Here is a 9,008-nt window from a genome sequence, read left to right as displayed (position 1 = left end):
TTCGGAAATGAACTTCCGAAACACCCCTGCGAGGAAGTTTTCTGCAACTTCCATGGCAGACCCCAAAAACAAAGTTCAAATCAAGTTTTATTCAATCTAAACAACCTAAATAGCAGTACCAACCTAATCTAATACAGTTTTTACAATTTCTAAACACCCTAATAGAGATTTTAATAATGGATCTAAAAATTGAAAAATTTGAAAAACTTACCAATTGAAGAGATTGGGATGATTTAGGTTGAGTTAGGGAAGCTTTTGGAATGTCTAAATGTTTGATACACACTTGCTTTTGCAGAAATTTTTGAAGAGAGGAAGTTTGAAGTAGATTTAGGGTAAAGTGAATGGGGGAGGGGGGCTGTTTTGCTAAATTTGCATAACGCGCAATATTTCGGAAGTTCATTTCCGAAATGGTGTTTTCAGAAATGCATTTCCGAAACAAGACAAATTTTGAAAAAAAAAGGCGCTTTCGGAGATGCATCTCCGAAAACACCTTTTTCTTGCATATCGGAGATGCATTTCCGAAGTAAGGGGTATTTTGGATTTTTCACCAGAGGTGACCTAGAAGGTTGGGAGGTGGGAAAAGAATTTTCCAAAAAATTTCATATGATAACTCAAATCATTTGGCATCAACACAGCAAAGATGAAAACTTTAGAAGAAGATTCAGCAGTAGCAATAACTTTTAAGGATAATAATTAAATTACACATCAAATTGAACCTAGCTTAAGTAATACAAAGGATTTTTGCAAAACTCATAAAAGTTACAATTTGTATTTGTGGGTTAAATTATGATAACCAAATGAGAACTTAAACAAGGAATTATGATCCTTGTAAGAATGGTGAAAAGAGGCTAGTTTTTGAGAAACCACCTGGTTGCTGGGTTCCATAAATAGAACTCATCGTCGCAAGGATAATTAACCTGGCGGGGAGAATTGACCAAACAGGTCAATCCATTGCAGGAACCAATAACATGATAGTATCTTTTCATCAACTTGTAATTAGAATCTTTTGGGAAGTGATTGATGGAGAGAGTCTCGGGCAAGGGATTGAGTAGGGCAATAGTGGAAGTCTTGGGAAAGTCTTCTGGGAAAAGAATGATGTTTGGATTTCGTGAAGATTTGATGAGGTGCATATTCATGAAGAATGGATTGGAGATGAGGGAATTCCACGACTTGCTCACGCACTTGAGCCGCATAAGTGATTTCGGTTTTAGCAAAGACAATACTTCTGCAACGAGTTCATCAGGGAGAGTTACTGGCCACGACGCAATGGTTTGACGATGCAGCTTTTTCAGGAGAGATAATGATAGGAAAATTCCTATCAAAGCTATGAAATTAGGGTTTCCTACACTAAAAGGGGAAGAACACTAAAAAGTAAGAGAATTAAAATAAAGATCGATAAAACATAACTTTTGATTTCATTGATTGATCTTCACTTTCTCAATAAGAGTACATATATAGTGATAACAATAGTGGGTAGTAAAATAAAGGTCCAGTAACTAAAAGACCAACTAAATAATATCTAAGACAAACTCAACTAACATAAATTATTTTAAATAACTTAAAGCTCAATTTCATACTCTATCAGATAAGCATCATGTGTTTTTTTTTTTTTTTAGAAATCAAGATAATATTAAAAGGGAGAACTAAGGGTTCTCCAACCCGAATACAAGAGATGAAACGGGAATGCCCCGCCAAGAAAAATTACAAACCAATTACCAACCAAAACCTAACCAATTACATTATGAGATATAGTACAACGGATCCTTGCAAAACTCGTAAAAGGAATAATTGGGATGAGTAATTTTTCCACAAAACGACCATCTCCAAACCAACAACTTAATGTGTGACGTGAGAGTTGATTGCAAATTTATTTATTTTTTAACCCTTTTGATCAAAGTCCCAAATATGTCAATGTTATTAGCTATAATATAATCGAATGAATTCTATTTTTTATTTTTAAATAATATTTAATTTTTATTTTAATTACATTCAATATAATTTTAAACATATGTTACGTGACGCAGCTAAATAATATTAGAATGCATATAAATTAAACTCTAATATAATCTAGTCGATTAAAAGAATATTCGAGGATATGGTTATGACGGTTCTCTCTCTCATAATCCGGTGGTTGCGGGAGTCTAGTTCTTAGTCCTAAGCATGAAGTTCCGCAGGTATAAGACTCATTCGTTAAGCATCCCCAATTACTATAACACAGAACTTATGGAGGCTTGGTCCTGCATCAACCCCTGTCGAGTTCCCTCATTGGCTTTTGGCTTTCTCCGATCCGTGGACAGCTAGGGTGTGTTGGACCTCTATCTCTAAAGTATCGAATATGGTTTATTATGAACTTTGGGCACCAGCTGTCTTGGCCTTTGGTGCTACCGGATGAGAAGAAGTGTTCTTGCTCGATTGTCTCTGTAGGGAAAAATAGGTGCTTCAAGAAAGTGTCAATGTCGTTACCGTCGAGTGAAATATCATTACATCATAGTGTTAATTTACATTTTACATATGAATTAAGAGAAAATTTAGCCAAGTGGGTCGACAACTACATTTTATCATCCGACTTAATTAGTGTGTCTAGAGCTTCAACTTCAATCATCATTCGGGATCACGACTAATAACTTCAAGTTAGAATTATTCGTGATGTACCAATTGGGGACCGTCATCCATTTTCTTGGAGGACCAATTACCATTTCCTCTAGCTGTATGATAAGGGAGGCTAAATTAGTCTCCATAGCCTTTTCCTGACTTTTCTACTCTAATCATATTGTAAGTTCTTGTGTATCCTCCAAGCTCTGGATTGGTCGGCGCTCATTTTGCTACTTATACTTAGGTGTACTAGGGAAGACATCACATTGTGCTATTTATACTTGAGGTGTACCATGGGACTACCATAAATTGTAGGTTAATTGTCCTGGTGTTCCTCCCATGGTAGGGTCACTGTCATTGAGAGCCAAGGAGAATATTTTTTAGTCACCATGCTAGATATTAGTAAGAATGAATGTTAAAAATTAAGTCTCATTTTTTACAAACGCCAAAATTTTTACAAATATAGGCCATAATTTTGATAGTTGTTTTTGGTGTATACAGAAACCAAAGAAATTGAAGGAGTTCTAAGGAATAAAGTGGGTGGTTTACAGTCTAGCCAATCTACTAAGTATATTTCCACTTTCTATACCCATACTCTTCAAATTATATATATTTATCTTACAACTTGAATAACATCACAGTTAACAACCCAGCTGTTGTGTTTAAAATCAAATTCTATAGAAATAAAATGAAATCATATTTCCTGAAATGAACGATATTAATTAGCAAAAATGTGTTCTAAGCAAGGTAATATATAGGATCATCCAGTTTATTTAACATACCAACTGTAACAATGTTTTAAAACAAATGAAACTAATACAGCTTAGAATAAATAATAGTCCTTCTTTCAGAAATAAAATCAATTAAACTGAAGCTATGATAACAGGAACTTAAACAAGTAAATCATTACAGGAACTTACATTTTCAATACATCGAAACCAAACTTTCAACATATTGATTGGCAGTACACAAACGCATGAATGTGCTATCTGTAACGGTAGCTTGCCTTACTACTCTATTTTCTCTCCAATTATAGCAAATTAGTTGTTTGAGATTGGGAGAGAATATCAGCATATCTTCATTCTCAAAAACATATAATGGCAACAAACTAACAACTTCATAGGAATCACTGTGAAGTATATTATGATAATCAAATTTAAGCAATTTTGTCCAAGACTCTTCTACTCCAAATTCTTTCATCTGCCATATAACAAAATTAAACCCGGTAGAATAGTGAGAAAAACAAAGACATTCCATCAGCACCCAAACAATTGGGGGAACAACTAGCACTTGATCAAAACCTCGGGGGAACTGAAGCTGAAGCTCTGTGTAGGTCTCTATTCTCAAATCAAGTGAGATAATTACAAACTGTTGAACACTAAGATATTTACAACCATAATAGTTAGGTCGGATGTTATCACGAAGGGCAAACCAGTTAAGACTATTACTCAAATAGACACCAGCATTGGTATGGTTGGATTATACTCATAAGGATTGGCAGGAAAACATTGAATATTTCTCCAAACATTATCACCGAAAGTGAGAATTCTAACTTCATTGAGATGGAAGGCCACCAACTTATATTTGTCGGTTAAATTATCATAACCAAATGAGAACTTAAAGCAGGAATCTAGATCCCAGCAGGAAAAATGGTGAAAAGAGGCTAGTTTTTGAGACAACCACCTGGTTGCTGGGTTCCATAGGTAGAATTCAGCTGCAGGGTTCCATAGATGTAATTCAGTCTTGTAATAAGAACGGACCAAACAGATTAATCCATTGCAGGAACCAATAATTTGAGAGTTCCTTTGGGTCAGCTTGTATTTAGAAGCATGATTGATGATATTGATTGAGGGATTCTCCAGCAAACTACGTATGAGGAAGGGGTTGAGTAGGGCAATACTTGAAGTACTCGAGAAGGTAAGAATCACGTACGAGTTTTGTGAAGATTTGATGAGATGCATTTTAACGAAGAATGGATCGGAGATAAGCGAGTTCCATGACTTATTCACACACTTGAATCTCACAAGTGATTTCGCTTTAAGTGAGGATAGAACCTCGGCTATAAGTTCGGCCGGCAAGGTGACCTGCGACGATGCAATGTTTTCACGATGTAGCTTTGCAGTAGAGATAATCATCTTGTGTATCCTAAGTTTGAACCCTTACGGCTACGACAAGCCAAGTGAACTGAGAAAACAAACGCACTATAGAGTGGTTTCTTAGGTAAAAATTTAAGTATAAAAAACTTAAAAATTCTAAAAATTAGTCTTTATTGTAAAAATTATGAAAATTTTTTAAAATAAAATTAACCAAAAATTAATAGTTTTTATATTATGGAAAATTATGTATACATATTTTTAAGTCTCGGATTTAAAGGTCATAAAGCCAAATTGACTCATTTTTGTAACCGTTTTCTAAGGAGTAAAAGTTATAACTTTTTCTCTATTCTTACGTTTTTATCTTATTTATCTTGTTCCACCGTACTCAACACAATTGACTCATGACATTCAACACCTCGCTTGGTTTGACAATTAATTTGGCTTAGAGAAGCAATTAAATATTAAATTATAAGAAGTGAAAATTGAAATCACCCATGGGCCATGGCTAACAACTTGGTCTTAATTTATGGTTAAGAATTCTCATTTTTATGTTTATCTGGCTTATTCTTATCAGTTGCAGGGTTCCAAACTCACTTGAATTCCCAGCACATTGATTATCATGCAAATACCGAAAAAACTAATGTAGACATTGAGTTGTAGTCCCTTGAGAAAAATACCCAAAAAATATCTATCTTGTTCAATATTTATAACGTAGACATTGCTTTAAATCTAATAATTTCATAGGTAAGGTTATTTGATTGTTTCTTCCTTTTATATTGTATCTCAATCTACTACATTTATGGACATCTTGAAAGCAATTGCGAAACAAGAAGTTGCGACTCATGAAAGTGTTGCTATCAGAGTTGATCAGAAGAGTTATAGTTACAATTAGCTCGTCTCATCAACACAAAAGCTATCTAATCTCTTGTGTGAAAATGATGTCAAGGTAGTGAGCTATACCTTTGATTTCATTTTATTTTAAAAATAACTTATACTTATACATAAGCGCTTGTGCTAAAAATAATTATGTTATTTTCTAGGGAAATCTCGGAGGAGCTCGAGTAGGAATTGTAGCCAAACCGTCTGCAGAATTTGTTGTCGGAATACTTGCAACTTGGTTTAGCGGAGGTGTTGCTGTTCCACTTGCACTAAGCTTTCCAGAAGTAGAGCTTCTGTATGTGATAAATAATTCGGTATGCTTTGGAAACTCTCTCTTTTTGTTACATGAGACATCCTTTTCTTTTGTTTGTTTAACATATGCTTTAACCTTGGATTGAATCTTAGTTGAAATTTGATTATAGGATGTGTCCTCTTCCTTGTTCTGTTCATTTTAGTCCTAAGAGGCTAAGATACAGCAACTGAAAGTGCAAGACAAGCAAACTTTAATAAGATATGCCTCATTTCTAAGATTGCATATAATAACTCAAAATGAAACTTCCTTCATCTCGTATCAATAAAAACAGAATAGAAAGCTAGCAGTGTAGCCAGTAAATGTTAGTGAGTAGCTACCTATTCCATGCATTCTATTTCTGGATACCGCTATTGGACCTTTCACTATGGGGCTAACAAACCACTCCGAACAAGATATAAATTAGGTCTCTGATTTCCACCGTAAACACAACTGTAACTCCCCAACCAATAATTATTTTTCAATCAATCACAAGGTGTCTTATGAATGGGCGAATCTCAAGGTGACGGGAAGAGGCGATTATGTTTTGATTGAAAAGCTCAAAAGATTGAAGGAGAAATTAAAGTCATGGAATAGGGATGTTTTTGGATGGATCGATTTGAAAGTAAACGAGGAAGTAGAAATGTTAAATGAGATTGATAATGACCTAGTCGATAACTATGGTGGAGACATCTTGCATTTGGTGGAGAAAAGGAAGCATGCATCTAATGAAGTGTGGAATTGTTTGAACCTAAAAGAGAGTATGCTTCTTCTTAAGTCTCGTCAATTATGGTTGAAGGAAGGGGATAGGAATACTAGATTTTTTCACAATTCTATCAAAGATAGGAGACGGAGGTGCGCTTTATCGGTCTTGGATGGTGTAAATGGTAGGGTGGAAGGTGTGGATGAGGTGAAAAGGGAAGTCAAGAATCACTTCGAAACTTTTTTTAAAGAAGAAAATTTCGAGAGAGCCACTCCGGAGGGTTTGTCGTTACCGGTGTTAGAAGAGTTGGATAGTTTGTGGTTGGAAAGACCGTTCAACATAGAGGAAGTAAAGGAGGCGGTTTGGGATTGTAATGGCAATAAAAGTACGGGGCCAGACGGTTTCTCTTTGGAGTTCTTCCAACAATTTTGGGAAACGATTAAAGAAGATGTGATGAGGTTTGTGGAAGTTTTTTATCATAGGGCTAGGACTCCTAAAGGTGTATCCTCGTCCTTTTTAGCTCTTATTCCCAAAGTTAAGAATCCTCAAGCTTTGTCCGAATATAGACCTATATGCCTTGTGAGTAGTCTTTACAAGATTCTTTCCAAGCTTTTGGCGAGGAGGTTGAAAGGTGTTTTAAGGAAATTGGTTTCGTTGAATCAAACCGCCTTCGTTCCGGGGAGAAACATAGCGGATGGAGTGTTGATGGTGAGTGAAGTTTTGGATCTAGCCAAGAGGATGAGAAGGAGTTGTTTCGTTATGAAAGTTGATTTCGAAAAGGCCTACGATCGAGTGAGTTGGAATTTTTTGAGATTGGTTCTTCGAAAGATGGGTTTTGGAGATAAATGGTTGGCGTGGATGGAGGGTAGTGTCTTTAATAGCTATTTGTCGGTTTTAGTTAATGGTAGCGTTACTAAGGATTTTAAGGTAGAAAAAGGGCTTCGTCAAGGAGATCCTCTATCTCCTTTCTTGTTTGTCCTTGCAACGGAGGTGTTAACGGCTTTAATTAAGAAAGCTTCGGTCATAGGAGATTTTAGAGGTTTTAAGTTCAATGAAACGGATTGTGTGGATATGCTTCAATTCGCGGACGATACTATCATTTTGGCCGAGGCTACTTTTGAGAACATTTGGAGCATTAAAGCAATTTTGAGGGGTTTTGAGGTTATGGCGGGATTGAGGGTCAATTTTAATAAGAGTAACATATATGGTGTCAATGTGGGGGACTCGTTTCTTAGTGCGGCATCCGTGTTTCTAGGGTGTAGGATTGATTCCCTTGCTTTTAAATTTCTCGGAGTTAAGGTGGGGGATAATCCTAGGAAGTTTTCAATGTGGAGAGATTTATTAACTCAATTAAAGAAGAAGCTTGCGGTGTGGAAAGGCATAACGCTCAATATGGCAGGAAGGGTTTGTTTGATCAATTCGGTGTTGAATGCTATTCCGTTATATACTTTGTCGTTTTACAAAGCTCCTAAAAAAGTCCTAAAGGAGATTAGAGCCATTCAAAGTGCCTTTCTTTGGAATGCTAATGAAGGGAAGAGATCGATTCATTGGGTGTCGTGGGAAACTATTTGCAAAAGTAAAGAAGAAGGTGGTTTAGGAGTGAAAAATGTGGAGATTTTGAATGTCGCTTTACTTAGCAAGTGGAAGTGGAGGATCCTTGTAGAGGAGAAGGCGGTGTGGTACGGTTTATTGAGATCTAGATACGGGGAGGTGAAGAAAAAAGTTTTAGTAGGTGATGTTTCGAGGATAGAAAAGAATGACTCTATATGGTGGAGGGATTTACTTACTTCGGATAATTATATTTTGTTGTTCAAAGATAATTTTTCAGGTGCTATTAAGTGTCAAGTTGGCGATGGGGCGGATATTCCGTTTTGGCATGGCTGTTGGTTAGCTGATCAGTCCCTAATTGAAGCCTATCCGGAGTTATACGTGTGTGCTGTCAATGATGCCATGTCCGTGCAAGAAGCTGGCAGCAACGACGCGAATTCTTGGAGCTGGAATTTACAGAGAATAGCGCCCAACAATGATGTTGCCACGGTTCTGCTGTTGCAAGAAATGCGTGAGTTTCTGAACCAGGTCCAGCCGGCAGCTTCGGTGAGGGACAGCTTCTCGTGGAAATTGAATGCTGAAGGTGTGTTCACGGTTAAATCCGTTTATGATAGGTTTTTCTGCAAACTTTCTGGGCCTGCTTTACACTCGTCTGTAGCCAAGGCAGCAGCAAATATTTGGAGTTTTAAAGTCCCAGCAAAATTGCAATTTTTTGGTTGGCGAGTCATTCACAATCGGATAGCAACGAAGGATCAATTGTGTAAACGGGGAATTTTGGATTCTAATGATTTATTATGTGTCTTTTGCAAAATGAAGGAGGAGTCTTTACATCATCTTTTAGGAGATTGTGAGATTGTAGGTGGTATTTGGAAGAAGGTTCTTGTGTGGATTAATTACGGGC

General features: G+C 36.5%; 1 pseudogene; it reads right to left on the bottom strand.

Moving 5' to 3' along the window:
- Positions 1–3,516: 3,516 nt before the first annotated feature.
- LOC131597046 (F-box/kelch-repeat protein At3g23880-like) lies at positions 3,517–4,727 on the bottom strand (annotated as a pseudogene).
- Positions 4,728–9,008: the final 4,281 nt, after the last annotated feature.

Source organism: Vicia villosa, linkage group LG4 (assembly GCF_029867415.1).
Source record: "Vicia villosa cultivar HV-30 ecotype Madison, WI linkage group LG4, Vvil1.0, whole genome shotgun sequence".
In the NCBI taxonomy this organism is placed as follows: Eukaryota; Viridiplantae; Streptophyta; class Magnoliopsida; order Fabales; family Fabaceae; genus Vicia; species Vicia villosa.
Note: the sequence above shows the minus strand (reverse complement) of the source record. Positions and strands in the feature narration are given on the sequence as shown.